We start from the raw sequence: 20,762 nt of genomic DNA, 5'->3' as shown, positions 1-20,762 counted from the left end.
TAATTATATATTATTAATATAAATTACATTTTGCAGGCCTTGAAGCCCATACTTGTTTGCAACCCAAGCCTAGAAGCCCAACACTCAGCAACCCATCAGCAATCGAACTAGGCCCGGATCCGACCCGGCCCAGTGACCCAGCCCAGTAATTGACTCGGCAGAATTAGGGTTTCCCCTTCTCTGCCCAAATGCCAGCAACTACTCAGATGCCAGCCGACGCCATGGCCGAGCCGAGACATCAGCCGAAGCCAGCTGCCGTCGCTGAGCTATCAAGCCGCCACCAAAGCCATTGTTATCAACCTACATCAACAAACACCAATCGACCACAGAAAATATCATCAAAGTCAAAAAAGAAAAAGCAACCAAAATCAATAAATTTTCGGGATTTCATTTCACCAAATCAGAGAAAAATTACTCACCTACTCCTACCTAATCCATCAACATGCAATGGGATTCGATGATAAAAAGAATGAAAAATACCGAAAAAAAGGAGGGAAGTTTCGAAGAGGAAATAACCAGTGAGGGTTCGGGAAAAAAAAGAGGAACCCATTCGAATCAAAAGAAAAAAAAAAGGGGGGGAAAACCGAAATAAAAGAAAAAAACCTTACCTTGATCTGAAAGCCATTGAGGAAGCTCAGAAGTCACCGAAATTCTAAACTTTCGAAAGGTATAATACTAGATCTAGGGCTTTCGGGTTAACTTTTGGTTAAAGGGATTTAATATTCGGATTAAGGGTGAAGAAGAGAGGCTTTTGGGGAGTTTGGGTTTTCTCCGGCCACCATGAGTCGTTGTGAGCTCCGCTGGTGGCCGTGGTTTCTTTTCTCATCGGAGGAGAGGGTTGAGAGAATTTTAAAACTCTCTCTCCACTCTCGATTTAACATAAGACAAATGGGATGGGTGGTCATTTTTTGGCCTAAAATGCTATATATATATTATGTTTGAAACGACGCCGTTTCAGTAGGGACTTTCTGTGTATTTTCAGCATGGTTAAATTACACTTTTGGGGCTTCTGTGTTTTGCAAAGTTGGTTTATGAGCACTTATTTTATTTTACTTGTGTTATATTTTATGCACCGAATTCGTAAAATTTGTATTTGGGTCACTTGAATGTTATTATATATACTTTATGGATTTTATATATAGTGCTCTTCATTTTTAAAATATTTATTTTGATAACTGATTTTGTATTTAGTGTTAAATTTCGAATATGACCTATATGTTTTTATTTTCTTATATTTTAGTATCTGCTAGTGTTTATATATATTTAGGATAAATATTATATTTAATCCCTTAGATTTTAATAATTTATAAATTAATTTTAATATTATTCAGGGATAAAGATTTGTAATAAATATGATTTTAGTCGTGTTAGGTATTGGTGCTTTTACATTTATAATTATGTTTAACCCATTTGGCAACCTACGTTGTGACTTTATGTTTTATAATATTTTTTATATAATAATGCAAGCCTATATGTATATATTAATTGAATGTTAGTTAGGTGGTGTTTGTTTTTGCAGAGGTAAAAGGACTACAGTCTGCGGACCACATCTATAGGCATCTGCAGCAGAAGAGGTGGATCAAAAGTCTGCAGTCTGCAAGAATAAGACTGTTTGTTTTTTAACGTCTGCAAACTGCTAAAATGAACTGAAATATAAATAAACTGATTTTTTAAACTTAAAAGAGTTTTGCAATACTGAGATTTAAATAGTTTTAGTTTTACAATACTAAAATTTAAATAATACATATAACTACAATAATAAATTATTTAAAATAAATCAATCCATATTTTAAAATAAATCAATCCATACTAAAATTATTAAAAAAATCATCAATACAACACATAAAAATCAATCCATATTTTAAAATAAATCAGTTCATACTAATAAATTATTTAAAATAAATCAATCCATACTAATAAATTATTTAAAATAAATCAATCCAAACAAATACAATAATAAATCAATACATATTTTAAAATAAATCAATTCATACTAATAAATTATTTAAAATAAACCAATTCATACTAATAAATTATTTAAAATAAATCAATTTATATTTTAAAATAAATCAATACATACTAATAAATTATTTAAAATAAATTAATCTATTTAAAAAATCAATTCATACTAATAAATTAAAAATAAATAAATAGATACAACTACAAAATAAATCAATCTATATTTTAAAAAAATCAATCCATACTAATAAATTATTAAAATAAATCAATCTACAACTACAATAATAAATCAATCCATATTTTAAAATAAATCAATACATACTAATAAATTATTTAAAATAAATTAATACATATTTTAAAATAAATCAATCTATACTAATAAATTATTTAAAATAAATCAATTTATATTTTAAAATAAATCAATCCATACTAATAAATTATTTAAAATAAATCAATCCATACAACACAATAAAAAAAATCCATATTTTAAAAATCAATCCATACTAATAAATTATTAAAATAAATCAATACAATAAATTATTTAAAAATCAAACTATATTTTAAAATAAATCAATCCATACTAATAAAATTAAAACAAATCAATCCATATTTTAAAATAAAATAATACTAATAAATTATTTAAAATAAATCAATACATACAACTACAATAATAAATTAATCCATATTTTAAAATAAATCAATCCATACTAATAAATTATTTAAAATAAATCATCCATATTTTAAAATAAATCAATCCATACTAATAAATTATTTAAAATAAATCAATTCATACTAATAAATTATTTAAAATAAATCAATCAATATTTTAAATACATACTAATAAATTATTAAATAAATCAATCTATACTAATAAATTATTTAAAATAAATCAATACATACAACTACAATAATAAATCAATTCATATTTTAAAATAAATCTACTCATACTATTAAATTATTTAAAATAAATCAATCTATACAACTACAATAATAAATCAATCCATATTTTAAAATAAATCAATCATTACTAATAAATTATTTAAAATAAATCAATCTATATTTTAAAATAAATCAATCCATACTAATAAATTATTTAAAATAAATCAATCTATATTTTAAAATAAATCAATCCATACTAATAAATTATTTAAAATAAATCAATCCATATTTTAAAATAAATCAATCCATACTAATAAATTATTTAAAATAAATCAATCCATACTAATAAATTATTTAAAATAAATTATTTTAAAATAAATCAATCCATATTTTATAATAATTTATTTTAAAATAATTTATTTTATAATAAATTCTTTTAAAATAAATTCTTTTATAATAATTTATTTTAAAATAAATAACCTTATTAAATTATTTAAAATTATTTTAATAAATAACCATATTTTATAATTGTTCTTGAAGATGTTTGAAAACATAAAATTCTGTCTGCACCAAGAAGAGCTCGCGCAGACGTTAGAAGAGCTTTTTTCTTCTAAAAAACAAACGGTCTGAGAAGCCTAATGTATGTGCGGCGCAGACATAAGAGGTTTGAAGAGGTTGCACAGTGAAAACAAACTAAGCCTTATTAACATTTGACTTTTGTTACATTGTTGTTTGTTTATGAAATTGGATTATTTAGCATTTCTAACCTACGTTGTAACTATATGTTTTATAATATTTTTTTATATAATAATGCAAGCATATATGTATATATTAATTGAATGTTAGTTATTAACATTTGACTTTTGATACATTGTTGTTTGTTTATGAAATTGGATTATTTGGCATTATGTGAATGTGTAATCTGGTGCATATACGTCTAGGACTGAATTTGAATTAATTTGCATGTTAAAATTTGATAAGGGATTTGTTCCACTATTTCTGTAGGGGATATAAGAGATGGATTTGTTTCACTACTCTTCTGTGAAGGCTTAAGATTGATTTTGCTTCACTACTCTTCGGTGAAGGCTTAAAATTGATTTTGCTTCACTACTCTTCGGTTAAGGCTTAAAATGGATTTGCTTCACTATTCTTCGGTGAAGGCTTAAGCTGGCCTAGAGGACTTAATCATCATGCTCGGAAAACATCCTACCCGAAGGTCTTATGGATGGCTCGAAGGACTTATCATCTTGCTCAAAAGGCTTATAGATGACCCGAAGGATTTAATCATCATGCTCGAAAGACTTACTGATAGCCCGAAGGACTTACTAAGTGTTAATTTTTGGAAATCGTATTCTTACTTTTCAAAGATTTCATTTTCTTAAAACATCATGTGAAAACATCCTACCTGAAGGTCTTATGAATGGCCCAAAGAACTTATCATCTTACTCAAAAGGCTTACAGATAACCCGAATAATTTAATCATCACGCTCGAAAGACTTATTGATGGCCCGAAGGACTTATCAGTTTTGGAAACAATTTACTAGGTAAGAAACATTTCTTACTTTTCAAATCTTCAGATTTTAATGAGAAATCTTTCTCATTTTTCAATAGACATGTGAAAACATCCTGCCCAAAGATCTTATGAATGGCCCGAAGGACTTATCATCTTGCTCGAAAGGCTTACAGATGACCCGAAGGGTTTAAGCATCATGCTCGAAAGACTTACTAATGGCCCGAAAGACTTACTAAGTTTTGGAAATAATTTACTAGGTAAGAAATCTTTCTTACTTTTCAAATTTCAGATTTTAATGAGAAATCTTTCTCATTTCATTTCATAAAATGACTTAATGGTCGGGCCACATGCCCCGCTTCAAAGTAATGCTTCCTCTGTGGATTGAACCCACTGTGTTCCTCAGGTTCTACCTCTCTAAACATGATTCCCTGTATTTGATGTTTAATTTCTACCTTTCATTTGTCGGGATATTAACATCCTGCATCTTCTCTTTTCACTGGAAGATCTGTCAAAACCATGTGTTTATGCATGAAACACGAATGCAATTAAATGTATCAGTGTAATGCATTTTCTTTTATGCAAATGATGTTATCATGAATGCATAGATGTTTGATTCAATCTTCATTTGACTCCAGAATGACGAACTTGATCTTCTTGCACTTGATCACTTCTTCCCACGGTTTGCTTTAGATATCATTGTAACAACTTATAATTTCCAACTTGCATTTTTTGAAAATTTACTCAATCATCTTGTGGTCTTCATTTTTTGTCTTCATTTCGGAGAAATTGTTTTCTCTCTCAACTTCTTGTTGTGGTCAGAAATATGACTGAGTTGCCCCATTTCCGTCCTTTGCTCAATTACGCTTTCAGAGTTGTTCTTCCAGGACTCTGCCATTTATTGATGCTAGGCTGGTTTGCTTTACAAGGCAAGTTCTGCTCAAATTCACGGTATGCCCCTGACTCTTCAAGTTGTGAGACTCATTCTCAATGTCTTCTTGGTTTGAACCTTGTTATCTCAACATGATCTAGGTTTTTGGTCATGCTCATTCTGGTGTCATTACACAGCAGTATTGTCAAATATCTTGAGGGCTTCTCTTAATGTTGCCACAAACACTTAAGAAGTGATCAATTGTTCTAACAAAATGTCTTGCATTTTTATACAAGTTGTGATATGTACCCCTTCTGAATAATGAGATCATCTTCTTGACGGGTTACTGACATCACAAGGAAATGTTACAAGTTCTATCCTTCATCCATTCTGATCTTTTGGACCATCTGTGTAACATCCTCAATACGGGTTAGTGATTAAATTATAAAGTTTCAGAATTTGGTGATTAAAGTAGAATAATTGAATAGCTTAATGACTTATATGGGAAATGTTGTGTAGGATTAAAGTGTAAAAAAGAAGAAAGTGAATGACAAAATGGTCAGTTGCAAGTAATTAATTAAATTTGGTTAAGTATATATGGAGGTCACGTGTATGAGAGGAAGCAAATATCCAAGCTTCCAGACATCTCTTCTCCTTTCTCTGTGCGTGTGAGCCAAGGTAAAGGTAAGAATTCTATTAGTTGCTTATTAGTTGAAATTTAAGTTTGGGTTTGATCATTATATGATAATTAAGCTTAAGGAAAGCTTAATTTATCTTAAAACAACAAGATAAAAGGTATATGAAGGATTGAAGAAAGGCAGTTGATAAGTTAAATTTTGGTAGAACGATAGTAATTAGATTTCTAGACCAAATTTGACTTGTCATCAATTTAATTAAGACATACAAAGTGTTAGAATTAGATTTAGAACATGTTGGAATTTGAGTGAGATTTTTGAATTCTATATGGAGGATTGGATTTTGAACTTTAAGAGGTATTAAATGGATATTAATTAGTTTAAGGTGTATAAAAGTTAAGAATATAAAATGAGGTGAAATATTAAGTGTTGAGCGGAAAATGAAGTGATTTTCGTGCTCAAAATGACATTTATGGGTTGTGTGCATCGGTATATCTTAAATGGGTACCGATGCACTCTCAAATAAATAAACATCAAATGCAATAAGTGCATCGATGCATAGGGAGTGCATCGATGCATAGGGAGTGCATCGATGCACCCCTTAAAATAAAATCATCGAATGTAATTTGTGTATCGATGCACAGAAAGTGTATCAATGCACAGGAAGTGTATCGATGCACACATTAAAAATGTCTTGCATTTTTATACAAGTTGTGATATGTACCCCTTCTGAATAATGAGATCATCTTCTTGACGGGTTACTGACATCACAAGGAAATGTTACAAGTTCTATCCTTCATCCATTCTGATCTTTTGGACCATCTGTGTAACATCCTCAATACCGGGTTAGTGATTAAATTATAAAGTTTCAGAATTTGGTGATTAAAGTAGAATAATTGAATAGCTTAATGACTTATATGGGAAATGTTGTGTAGGATTAAAGTGTAAAAAAGAAGAAAGTGAATGACAAAATGGTCAGTTGCAAGTAATTAATTAAATTTGGTTAAGTATATATGGAGGTCACGTGTATGAGAGAAAGCAAATATCCAAGCTTCCAGACATCTCTTCTCCTTTCTTCTTCGTGCGTGTGAGCCAAGGTAAAGGTAAGAATTCTTATTAGTTGCTTATTAGTTGAAATTTAAGTTTGGGCTTGATCATTAGATGATAATTAAGCTTAAGGAAAGCTTAATTTATCTTAAAACAACAAGATAAAAGGTATATAAGGATTGAAGAAAGGCAGTTGATAAGTTAAATTTTGGTAGAACGATAGTAATTAGATTTCTAGACCAAATTTGACTTGTCATCAATTTAATTAAGACATACAAAGTGTTAGAATTAGATTTAGAACATGTTGGAATTTGAGTGAGATTTTTGAATTCTATATGGAGGATTGGATTTTGAACTTTAAGAGGTATTAAATGGATATTAATTAGTTTAAGGTGTATAAAAGTTAAGAATATAAAATGAGGTGAAATATTAAGTGTTGAGCGGAAAATGAAGTGATTTTCGTGCTCAAAATGACATTTATGGGTTGTGTGCATCGGTATATCTTAAATGGGTACCGATGCACTCTCAAATAAATAAACATCAAATGCAATAAGTGCATCGATGCATAGGGAGTGCATCGATGCACCCCTTAAAATGAAAACATCGAATGTAATTTGTGTATCGATGCACAGAAAGTGTATCAATGCACAGGAAGTGTATCGATGCACACATTAAAACTGAAAACATCGAATGTGATTTGTGTATCGATGCATAGTTAGTGCATCGAAACACATGTTAAGGAATGTACTGATACACTACATAGTGTATCGATGCATACCTTAAATAAAAAATTTAATTAGCCTTTCTTCTAGTATAAGGAGTGAACAATTAGAGTATATCAATTAGAATACTGATATGAATCCATATATGTTTATGTAGATACTAAACATAATCATGTTCTGGAACAATCGAATTACTAGGATCGATTCAAAGGAAACAAGGTTAAGGTGAGTACATACTATAGGTACAAGTTAAAGGAAATAAAACTTGTAACAAGTCTATTTCTTAAATTAATTTCATAGTCTGATAGTTATGAACATGCATATATTATAGTCTTTATTAAACATGCATAAGTCATATATATTGACATGATTCGATACATGTTATATGATTCATGTGAATGTACTCAATTACTTGTGTTACATGATATGAGATTAATGATTACATGCACATGGGAAATGTGATAGAAGAAAATATATATGTGATTACAAAAGAAATGATACAAGTATATAGTTATATGAAACATAATATTAATGCCCATGTTATGTAATGTGAGAGCTATAGGTATAGTTGGCATGCCAAGAGTCGAGAGTTTCATAGGTCCCTTGGGACAACTCATAGATCATTCGGGATATATATTCATAGATCTTTCGGGAAAAATCTCATATGCCACTCAGTGGAACTTATATGAGCTGTGGTGACAACAGATGTGCACAACCTTTATGCACTCGAATACCTTAAGTTCTCAGTATATACATGGGTCTATAAATAATGTGAAGAGTGTGTATTTCATTATATGTTATAGTATCAATATTGTTTATAATGAATCATATGAATTGATATGGAATTATGAATGTTATGTTGCATGTTCACATTCATAAGAAATGCATTATTATAAGTTTATGTCTCACTAAGTCTATGACTTAGCATGTAAGTGATTTACACGTAGGTACAGAAAAACAAGAAGATCAATCCTAATAGCAACATATCACAACTTGAAGATTAGATCAGAAGCCCCTACATAGTATGTTGGTTTATGTAGTCTATGTGTTTGCATGCAAATAGAGTCGGATAGTACTTAAGCTCAGATCAAGTCATACTGTTTTGAACTTAATGATGTAACATATTTTTTATGTTAATAAAAGTTTAAATTTACTGTGGTTTTTATAAATGTACGAGCTTTGAAAAGTAAATGTGACACCTCGGATTCGTATTCGGGTTGGATACGGGTTGAGGGTGTTACATTTAATGGTATCAGAGCTACGATTTAATCGATTCTCAGCATAAACAGAAGTCTAGAGTGTCTTAAAATGTATACATGCCAACAAAATAGTGAAAACTTCTGATTTAATATAATAGTAAGTATGTTGTTTTGCTAATAGAACGATATTGTTATGTTTTTATAGATGTCTGGACACGGTAGTTCTAGAAGTGAAGCGGGAGATGATAGGCCCGCTGAAAGTAGTAATTCACCTGCCCTGGCCAGGCAAGGTGAAGAAGAGGCACCTTCTGCAGTGCCTGTGAGTGATCAAGATACGTTCTTCAGGACGTTGAACGATATATTAGCGCATTTCCAACCTCCTGCTACTTCAACTCCGAGGTTGAATTCTGCAAAGGAGTTGAAGGATTTAGGAGCTCCAGAGTTTCAAGGTGAAGCCAAAGAAGGTCCCTTTGCTGCGGACCTTTGGCTCAATGATGTGAAGATTATGTTAGAAGGACTCCACTGTTCTGATGTGGAGAAGCTAGATGGAGTAGTCTCCTTACTTCGTGAGCAAGCGAGAATCTGGTGGACAAATGTCACCTTGAGAATGGCGAGTAGTCAGGTGACATGGTCTTTATTTCTAGAAGAATTTCAGCACAAGTATATAGGAGACCAGTTCATCAAGCAAATGAAGCAAGAATTTCTGAACCTAAAGCAAATGAATCGCACGGTGTATGAGTATGAGTGTGAGTTCAACAAACTAAGTCGCTCTGCAGCAGAACTGGTGCCTACAAAGAAATATACCAGCGAGTGGTTTGTTGAGAGTCTGCGTCCAAGGTTAAAAGAGATGTTAATTGTGCTGAACATGTCTTCATTCCAAGAAGTAGTGAACTGTGCCAAAGCTCTAGAGAGAGCTCAGAATGAACGGTTTGGGGAGCAAAGATCACAACCGTCAAAATGAAACGAGAGCTTCATTGAGCTCTGCACCTCCCAAGAGAAGTAGACATTCGGGCTTTCGATCTCAAGCAAGGTCAAAATATGGCCTCCTCTACTAGAAGATCATATCAGGCAAGAGCTAGGCAGATCTGTAGGGTCTGGTGATGGGCGAGCACAACAGAGTCAAGTTAGACAGTGTCAGATTTGCGGAAGAAGTCATAGTGGAATATACAGAGTTAAAACTGGAGCTTGTTTCTGATGTGGGGAAACAAGACATTTTATGAGAGATTGTCCTTTGAGGGCCGAAATAGAGGTAGAGGAAGATCTGCTTTAATGTCTCAGAGGGGACGAAATAGAGGTAGAGGAAGAAATCTGACGGAATTTGTTACTCAAAGGAAGTTCGATCCACTGCTCGGGTGTATAACCTCAAAACCAATAAAGACTGGGATGATCCAGAAATAATATGTACCTTTTTACTGTTGGATAAATGTGTTATGGTATTGATTGATCTGGGATCTACCTATTCATACATTAGTAGTAAGTTAGTGAAAGAATTAAACATTCCATTAGAAGACATCAGTAATGATGTTATAGTGACGAAAGGGCACAGTGCTCGAGTTAATAGAAGGTGTCGAGGGTGTCCCATACGAATTCAAGGAATTGAATTCCCTGCTAATTTGATAGAATTACCCTTTGACGAATTTGTAGTGGTGTTTATCGATGACATATTGGTGTATTCAAAAACAAATGAAAAGCATAATGCACATTTGAATATAGTCTTGCTAACTCTCCGAGACAAGAAGTTATATGCCAAGTTATCCAAATGTGAGTTCTGGTTGAATGAAGTTATATTTCTCAGACATGTGATTTCTGCGGAAGGAATTCGAGTGGATCCTCAGAAAGTAAAAGTTACCCTTGAATAGGAGGTTCCCAAGAATGTATCTAAAGTTCGAAGTTTTCTAGGACTTGCCGGTTATTATCGAAGGTTCGTTAAGAACTTTTCGATGATTGCTTTACCATTGACCAAGTTGATGAGAAAAGGTGTGACGTTTCTGTGGAGCCCTGAATGTCAAGAAAGTTTTGATATGTCGAAAAAGATTTTGACAGAAGCTTCAATATTGGTTCAACCGGAGTCTGATAAAAACTTCGTGGTCTATAGTGACACGTCCCATAATGGCTTGGGATGTAAATTAATGCAAGAGGGCAAAGTGATAGCGTATGAGTCGAGGCAATTAAAATCGCACGAGAAGAATTATCCTACGCATGATCTGGAGATGGTTACAGTAGTGTTCGCTTTGAAGATCTGGCGTCACTACTTGTATGGTGAACGATGTTACATGTATACAGACCATAAGAGTTTAAAGTACCTAATGACTCAGAATGAGCTGAATTTAAGGCAAAGAAGGTGGATAGAATTTTTGAAAGATTATGATGTTTTGATAGATTTTCATCCTGGAAAAGCAAATGTGGTAGCGATGCTTTAAGCCGAAAGACGTTTGCAACCTTACGAGCCCTGGATGCTAGGTTATCGTTGAATGATGATGGTGTTTTATGTGTGGAATTAACCCTTCGGCCATCATGGATAGATAGAATCAAGGAATTGCAAGCTAGAGATAAAGACTGTTTGAAGAAATTACAACAAGTGAAAGATGGAGAACTTACTGATTATGAGATTAAGGCTGATGGGAATTTATACTATCGAGGGAGACTAGTAATTCCAAATGATAAGGAACTGAAAAATGAGTTGTTAATAGAAGCCCATTGTAGTCTATTGACGATGCACCTTGGAGGAAACAAAATGTAGATGGATCTCAAGAGTTGATATTGGTGGCCGGGAATAAAAAAGGACATTACGGAATTCGCATCCAAGTGTTTGACTTTTCAACAAGTCAAAGCTGAACATCAAGTTTCATTCGGATTATTGCAACCCATGTCGATTCCTCAGTGGAAATGGGAGAATGTAACGATGGACTTTGTAACGGGGTTACCTTTGACTCCGAACAAAAGAGATTCAATCTAGGTGATTGTTGATAGATTGACTAAGTCAGCCCATTTCATTCCAGTGCGAGCTGATTTCTCCATGGATAAATACGTCGAGATGTATATCCGGGAGATTATACGTTTACATGGTGTACCTATTTCTATTGTTTCTGATCGAGATCCTCGATTTACTTCGAGATTTTGGAAGTCATTACATGGAGCACTGGGAACTCGATTGAATTTCAGTACAGCATTTCATCCTTAGACCAAGGACAATCCAAGCAAACTATCCAAATCTTAGAGAACATGTTGAGAGCTTGTATGATTGAATTTAAAGGATCTTGGGAAAATATTTGTCACTTTCCGAATTTGCCTATAATAATAGCTATCAGTCGAGTATTAAAATGGCTCTTTATGAAGCACTATATGGGAGAAAGTGTCGTATGCCTTTGAACTGGTATGAGCTTAAGAATCGAGAAGTTCTTAGTCCTGAATTGATTCAGAAAGTGGAAGAAAAAGTTCATATAATCCAGAATAATCTCAATGCTGCAATAGATAGACAGAAATCATATACAGATCTGAAAAAGAAAGAAATTGAATTTCAGGTTGGTGATAAAGTGTTTTTAAAAGTGTCCCCGTGGAAAAAGGTGCTGAGGTTTGGTCGAAGAAGAAAGTTAAGTTCTTGGTTTATTGGATCATATGAGATTATAAAAAGAGTATGACCAGTGGCATACCAATTGGCCTTGCCACCGGAAATGAAAAAGATTCATAATGTCTTCCATGTCTCAATGCTTCGGAAGTATAGATCGGATCCCACTCATATGGTAACACCAGAAAAGATCTAGGTGCAACCGGATTTGACTTATGAGGAAAAACTGGTTCAAATTTTAGTTCATGAGGTTAAGCAATTGAGGAACAAGACTATTCTATTGGTTAAAGTCTTGTGGAAGAATCACAAGGTAGAGGAAGCAACGTGGGAACGTGAAGATGATATGAGGAATCAGTACCCCCATCTCTTTGCTCATTGAAAATTCGAGGATGAATTTTCTTAATGGAGAGATTTGTAACATCCTCAATACCAGGTTAGTGATTAAATTATAAAGTTTTAGAATTTGGTGATTAAAGTAGAATAATTAAATAGCTCAATGACTTATATAGGAAATGTTGTGTAGGATTAAAGTGTAAAAAAGAAGAAAGTGAAGGACAAAATGGTCAGTTGCAAGTAAATAATTAAATTTGGTTAAGTATATATGGAGGCCAGGTGTATGAGTGGAAGCAAATATCCAAGCTTCCAGACATCTCTTTTCCCCCTTTCTTCTTCGTGCGTGTAAGCCAAGGTAAAGGTAAGAATTCTTATTAGTTGTTTATTAGCTGAAATTTAAGTTTGGTTTTGATCATTAGACGATAATTAAGCTTAAGGAAAGCTTAATTTATCTTAAAACAACAAGATGAAAGTTATATGAAGGATTGAAGAAAGGCAGTTGATAAGTGAAATTTTGGTAGAACGATAATAATTAGATTTCTAGACCAAATTTTATTTGTCATCAATTTAATTAAGACATACAAAGTGTTAGAATTAGATTTAGAACATGTTGGAATTTGAGTGAGATTCTTGAATTATATATGGAGGATTGGATTTTGAAGTTTAAGAGGTATTGAATGGGTATTAATTAGTTTAAGGTGTATAATAGTTAAGAATATAAAAGGAGGTGAAATATAAAGTGTTTAGCAAAAAATGAAGTGATCTTCGTGCTCAAAAATGACATTTCTGGGTTCTGTGCATCGGTACATCTTCAATGGGTACCGATGCACTCTCAAATAAATAAACATCGAATGCAATAAGTGCATCGATGCACCCCTTAAAATGAAAACATCGAATGTAATTTGTGTATCAATGCACCCATTAAAAATGGAAACATCGAATGTGATTTGTGTATCGATGCATAGTTAGTGCATCGATACACCTTTTAAAGAATGTACCGATGCACTACATATTGTATCGATGCATACCTTAAATAAAAGATGTAATCAACCTTTCTTCTAGTCTAAGGAGTGAACAATTAGAGTATATTAATTAGAATACTGATATGGATCCATATATGTTTATGTAGATACTAAACATAATTATGTTCCGGAACAATCGAAGGACTAGGACTAATTCAAAGGAAACAATGTTAAGGTGAGTGCATACTATAGGTACAAGTTAAAGGAAATAAAACTTGTGATAAGTCTATTTCCTAAATTAATTTCATAGTCTGATAGTTATGAACATGCATACATTAGTCTTTATTAAACATGCATAAGTCATATATATTGACATATGATTCGATACATGTTATATGATTCATGTGAATGTACTCAATTACTTATGTTACATGATATGAGATTAACGGTTACATGCACATGGGAAATGTGATAGAAGAAAATATATATGTGATTACAAAGGAAATGATACAAGTATATGTTATATGAAACATAATATTAATGCTCATGCTATGTAATGTGAGAGCTATAGGTATAGTTGGCATGCCAAGAGTCGAGGGTTTCATAGGTCCTTCAGGACAACTCATAGGTCCTTCGGGACAAAACTCATATGTCACTCAATGGAACTTATACGAGCTGTGGTGACAGCAAATGTGCACAACCTCTATGCACTCGAATACCTTAAGTTCTCAGTATCAATATTGTTTATAATGAATCATATGAATTGATATGGAATTCTGAATGTTATGTTGCATGTTCACATTCATAAGAAATGCATTATTATAAGTTTTTGCCTCACTAAGTCTATGACTTAGCGTGTAAGTGATTTACACGTAGGTTCAGAAAAATAAGAAGATCAGTCCTAGTAGCAGCAAAGCAGTATATCACAGCTTGAAGATCATATCAAAAGCCCCTACACAATATGTTGGTTTATGTAGTCTATGTGCTGGCATGTAAATAGAGTTGGATAGTACTTAAGCTCTGATCAAGTCGTAATGTTTTGAACTTAATGATGTAACATATTTTTTATGTTAATAAAAGTTTAAATTTACTATGGTTTTTATAAATGTACGAGCTTTGAAAAATCAATGTGACACTTCAGATTCGTATTCGGGTCGGATACGGGTTGGGATGTTATAATATGCTTCAAGATCGCTTTTTATAAATGTACGAGCTTTGAAAAATCAATGTGACACTTCAGATTCGTATTCGGGTCGGATACGGGTTGGGATGTTATAATATGCTTCAAGATCGCTTATTCTTTTTCTCCAATAGAGGGAAAATGAGCCTCACCAGCTTCAAGGATCTTTCACATTTGAAACTACCATGTTTGAAAATGTTTTTTCTCTCTCTCTTATTTTAGGGATCAAAGAATTTTCTAAAACATTGTCCCTTAATTCAGGCTCACGATCAAATAAAATCAAATCATAAATATGAGTTCATAAAATATCAAAAGAATCAATAGTTCTTTAACATTTTTCAGGGTTATAGCTCTTTGAAAAGTGTTAAAAATTGAGGAGTTAACTTCAGGTTGGCTTCCTATTTTCTAAGGTTTCGACCATCAAAATTTCATCTTTCTCAGTCCTTTTCTTTCTCGATCCTCATGGGCATTGAAACATACATCTCTTTCTTGGCTTGGTATTTTGATCAGATGCGGACAAAATAACGCAACTAGCATAATCAATTACTAGACTTTCTAGAATACTTCTATTTTAGTTCTCTGAAATATTCCATTTGTTCAAGCTTTGTAGACTCCTCTAACAAAGACAATGCAGAAATATCGATCTAAAAATGAAATTCCTGAGTACTCGTTTGAAATTGACTATAACAGGTGTTCCTTAACTCGCTTAGTCCATCTTTACCGAAACTCCTTATTTATATAAAATTAATTTAATTTACCAGTGTTTGGCTAGCTGAATTCAGCTTTTATCGGGCTAGCTGAAGGGTTCATCTAATCAAAAAGTCTTCGACCTGACAATTGTAGTGGAACAAACACCGAACTGCCAAGTATCCGAGCAATGTCATGGTTTGAATACAATCAATTCATAAAGCCATGGCTTTTGAGTTTCCTCTATAACCAATTGCTTTAATGGAATAGCTCAGCTTTATTTTATACATGTATAATTACATTCTGGGTATATGGATTCAATTTCTTAAGCTTGTCAAGAAAAACCTATTATAGTTTATGTGTTGTTGAAAGTCAGAAAATCTCATCCTTAGAGTTCAATTTCCAAAAAACTGACCTAAATCAGATTCACCTACTCAATTATTCCATTTGCAAAGATCATAATCATCATTGAACGTCATCAACAAAAGTGTGGTCTAGTCAGTTTTGTAATATCATACACAGGAGATGCCCTATGTTGTCCGCTCATCATCATTGAACGTCATCAACAAAAGTGTGGTCTAGTCAGTTTTGTAACATCATACACAGGAGATGCACCATGTTGTCCGCTCCTATGCATACCTAAATACCAATTGTTCATTATCTTATGATAGGAGAAGGCTATATTAGTCCCTGCAATAAAAAGGTACGGTGTTCGATTATATCTTCTGGGGATAAGGTCAATGTCCTTGTTTTATCATGTTTCAATCTTATCATTTTGTCAAAGATTTATAACTTTAATCATTTAAAGAGTTTTTAATTCAGTTGATATTCAAAGAATTTCAAGATTGCAAATTTGATTCAATGTTCACCATCTTTAAAATAGCATAAGTTCGATTAAATATCCTTACAAAGACAACTGAGAAATGACAAAAAAACAATTTCAAACAAGATGTTGCAAATGGAATAAGGCTTCATGACGGATGAAATGACTTTTTCCTAATTATGATGCCCCATTACTCATCTATTGCAGCAACACCTGACCCAAACGGATGCTACATTATGTGCTTTGATGCCCCACTCGAGCTCGTCATCAATTGTTTCACCAATTCTTGTGTCAACGTCCCATTTTCAACAAGCGTCTCTATCTCCTTTAACAGTGGCCTACAATTCCCCGTAGAATGTCCCAATGCCCCTAGTGGAAATCACAGACACTATCTTGATCATAGCTGTGAGCAGAAGGGTCTGGTTGCACTTTAACTGGCCTCAGTGTAAGGTATTGACCTTTAACCAAATGGGGATACAGATCTGAGATATAAGTTTGGAACACTTTCAAAGTATTTTTCGATCGCGGGACTTTCTTTGGACGACTCGAGGAGCCAGCTGCTCCTTTTCTTTTACGACTGTGGAAGCTCTGGACGTGACATTCATTAACCTCATCAATTTTTCCCTTTTGATCGATTGGACTTTTGGAAGCGACTTTCAAGTTTCCTTTGATGATTGCATCTTCAATCAACTCCCCAGCTGTCATAAGATTCTTGAAGTCATTCGTCGATTTTCCCAGCATTACCTCAAAGAAAAGAGCTAGAAAAGAATCGTGAAGTGATATTTCTTCTTTTAACAAAGGAGGCTGAACTTGTGTTGCCACTCCTCTCCATCTTAGGGCATATTCTTTAAAGCTCTCAGTAGCTTTCATCCTTATCCTTTTAAGGTCATGACGTTTTGGGGTTAAGCCTTTAATATATTGATATTGTCCCAGAAAAGCATCAGCTAGGTTGACCCATGTCTTGATCTGTTTTTTGTTCAAACGGTTATACCATACTATAGCTGGCCCAGCAAGACTATCAAGGAAGTAATGAATCAACAAATTATCATAATTTAGGTACCCTTCCATTTTTTTACAAAACATCTTTAGATGAATTAGAGGACAACTAGTGTCATCATATTTCTCAAAATTAGGCACCTTAAATTCATGTGGGATGACCAAATCAGGGGCCAAACTGAGTTCCCTAGCTTCTAACTCCTTGTGAGAGGCATTAACAACCTTCATATCTTTAATGGCTTCATTCAACCACTTGAATTCGTCTTCAAATTGCTCATAATTGACGAGGCTCTTCCCTAGGTTTGAATTAGATGCTCCATGGTAAATTTATCACTCTTGATGTACCAGTCACATGAGACTGGTATCTTTTATCATCCATTTCCTCTCTATCAACAGCCTTAGTTGCTAGCACCTGGGTCATTTGATTCGATACACCTTGCAGAGAAACCAATGTTTGATTCCTCATATCTTCAACCAACTTCTCTTGTAATTGATCTTGTGATTTCTCATTAGATTGTTCTATTGTTTCCATTTGTTTGTTCATGACGATGAAGAGTAGTATGAATGAATGATCTTGGTATTACTGACACATAACTTCCCATAAGTTATTTCCATGTTTTCATAATTAATGCATGTAAAATGCTTAAATAAATACATGTAATGTAAATGCCAAATGCAAATACAAAAGGTGTCATTCCAGAGTGACCATCTTAAAACAATTTTCATTGAACACAAAAGGTTTCGGTACATCAAACAAACTTTACATATAATGAATAGTTTGCATTCCTAACTTGTCTATCTCCTTCAAGAGCCAATTTAACTTCCACTCATGCTCGGGTGTTGACTTGTTAATCTGCTTCAATTCTCTTGCAAAGCCAGCTAAATCAACTAATTTGTGAGCCACATTGCTTGCTTGGGTCATAGCTTCTTTCATGACGTCCTTTTCCTCTATCTTGAGTTCCGATTCTTGGAGCTGTAGACACTGCTGTTGAATCTTCCTTGTAAGAAAATCATTGTGGTTATGAAGCTCTTGCATAAGATTACTACAATCATCCACAATCTTCATCAACTTCTTGTTCTTGGCTCTAATGGCTTCTAGCTCAGCGTTATTCTCCCGCTTGTAGCGTTGACATGAAATTTCCATATTGGCAATGGATCTATTCAACATCTGATTTTCAACTTGATACCTTCACAAATCATTAATAGTTGTATTGCGCATTTTTTCTGCAATTTGTAAACATAAGAAAACTTCTTAGCTCGATCTTCGTGCACCTTGCAATTCTTTCTCCATTGCTCAACGTCATTTTTAAATTTAGCGACCTCTGTTATCCACTCCTTTGGGACATTTCTTATACCAGCGAATTTAAAAGCTTGACTGATCCTTTGAAAATCATCTTGCATGGCTTTCATCTCTCTACTCAGTTTATCATTTTTACTCCTTAAATGACGAATCTGAGCTTCGTATTTTGGTAAACGACCTTCCTCCTGGATGTCTTCGATGATACTCTTACCTTTGGCGACTTTTGGTTTAAACTCAATAGGATAATCTGTTACCAAATTAGGTTGTCCTTTCAATTCAAACTCCAATACTCCATGATCTAGAAGAAGTTGGACTTGACGTTTGAAGGTAGAACAATTCTCAATAGAATGTCCTAGAATTCCAACATGATATTCACAATGAACGTTGACGTCATACCAACTTGGATATGGAGGTTGCAAAGGTTTCACATAATGCGGGGCCACTTCTCGGGCTTCTAACAGCTCATCATACAACACCTTATATGATATTGAGATGAAATCACGAGAGTCACCTCTCAACTTGGGTTGAACTGGAATTTCAAGTTTTACTTCCCCTGATGTTGGGAGTAGACTATCAAACACCAACGAGTTATGGCCATGTAGAAGGCAACACAAGCAAGGGAGAAGTAGCGAATGATCCAAGTGTCACTATGGACAAAGCGTTCGATGGAGAGGAAGCTGGATTTGGACCATGGATGATAGCGGAGACCCGTAGAAGGCGCACTAGGAAAATTCTTGATTTGCATCCTAAAGTCAGCAGCGAAGATGTGCAAGGCTCTCGGTTTGCTATTTTCAATGATATCGAGAACAGTCCTAATACGAGTCATACAGCTTCTCCGGTTGTAACAGAGGCAGATATCAACAAGAAAAATGGTCTGGTGTACACCCCTCGGATGGAGAATCGAGAGAACGGAAAAGGTACAACATTTCTTGGTTCAAAGGAGGTCGGGAATAGCAAGCTGGAAAATTCAAATAGAAAGAAAGATATTGGGGATAGTCGAGCTCTGCAGCAGATTAATGTGATAGCAATGGAGGTTGGGGCGATCCCTCAAGTTACGGAAAATAGAAAAGCTACAGCGGGTGGAAGCCATTCGACTGTTATTATCTCGGAAAATAGTCAGAATAGCCTTGCAAGTAGAAGGGTTCGTGGTAAGGTTACTGGAATAGAGGTGGGGGAGAAGAACAAAGGACTCAAAGTGAGGAAAAATAAGGATTTTCGATTTTCACCGGCAGTGGTAACGGATTGGATGAGGAATGCTAACCTTAGTGCGCAACTGGATAAGGTAACGTTGCATGGAGAGAGTTCCTCATTCCCACATAAGAACGGAAGGGACGAAACATTACCTCACGCAGCGAAAGCGAGGAGTTCAGTATCTGAAGAAGTTCTTGTCCCAGATGGAGAGAATGCCAACCCAAATCTACCTCAGTAATGAGGCTCTCTCGCATTTTTTGTTTAATGGTTAATTTTCTTTTTTGGAATTGTCAGGGTGCTGTGAGCCATAACTTTAGACGTTATCTTCGGGAGCATTGTCGGAATAATCGACCTAGTATTGTTGCATTGCTGGAAACGCAGATCAGTGGTATAGTTGCTGATAAAGTCATCCGGACGTTGGGATATCCGCATTCGTTTAGAGTTGAAGCTCATGGGTTTAGTGGTGGTATTTGAGTTCTTTGGGAAGACGGGTTAAATGTTGAGATTTTAACCATTTCGAACCAGTTTATTCATGGAAGATGCTGGTCGGAAAATGACACTCATTGGCTTTACTTTACGGTTGTTTATGCAAGCCCTCAATTAGAAAAGCGAAAGCTAGTTTGGAATTATCTTATGAACCTTGCTCCAAGCGAGACTGAAGCGTTGATCCTGGGGGTGACTTCAACTCCATACTTCGGATGGAAGAGAGGGAAGGTGGCGCAAGTCGTGGATCAGGGATTAGTGCACTGTTCGCTGATTTTATTTTTGAGATGGGTTTGTTTGAAGTTGACTACCGAGGGGTAAAATTTACGTGGAGGAGAGGAAATCTTTGTAAACGGTTAGATCGTTGCCTTATAAATAATTGTTGAGCAAATGCATTCCCTGATACTATGGTGTTGCATC

The sequence above is a fragment of the Hibiscus syriacus genome, unplaced genomic scaffold, assembly GCF_006381635.1.
Source record: "Hibiscus syriacus cultivar Baekdansim isolate YM2019G1 unplaced genomic scaffold, ASM638163v2 tig00110505_pilon, whole genome shotgun sequence".
Taxonomy (NCBI): Eukaryota; Viridiplantae; Streptophyta; class Magnoliopsida; order Malvales; family Malvaceae; genus Hibiscus; species Hibiscus syriacus.
Note: the sequence above shows the minus strand (reverse complement) of the source record.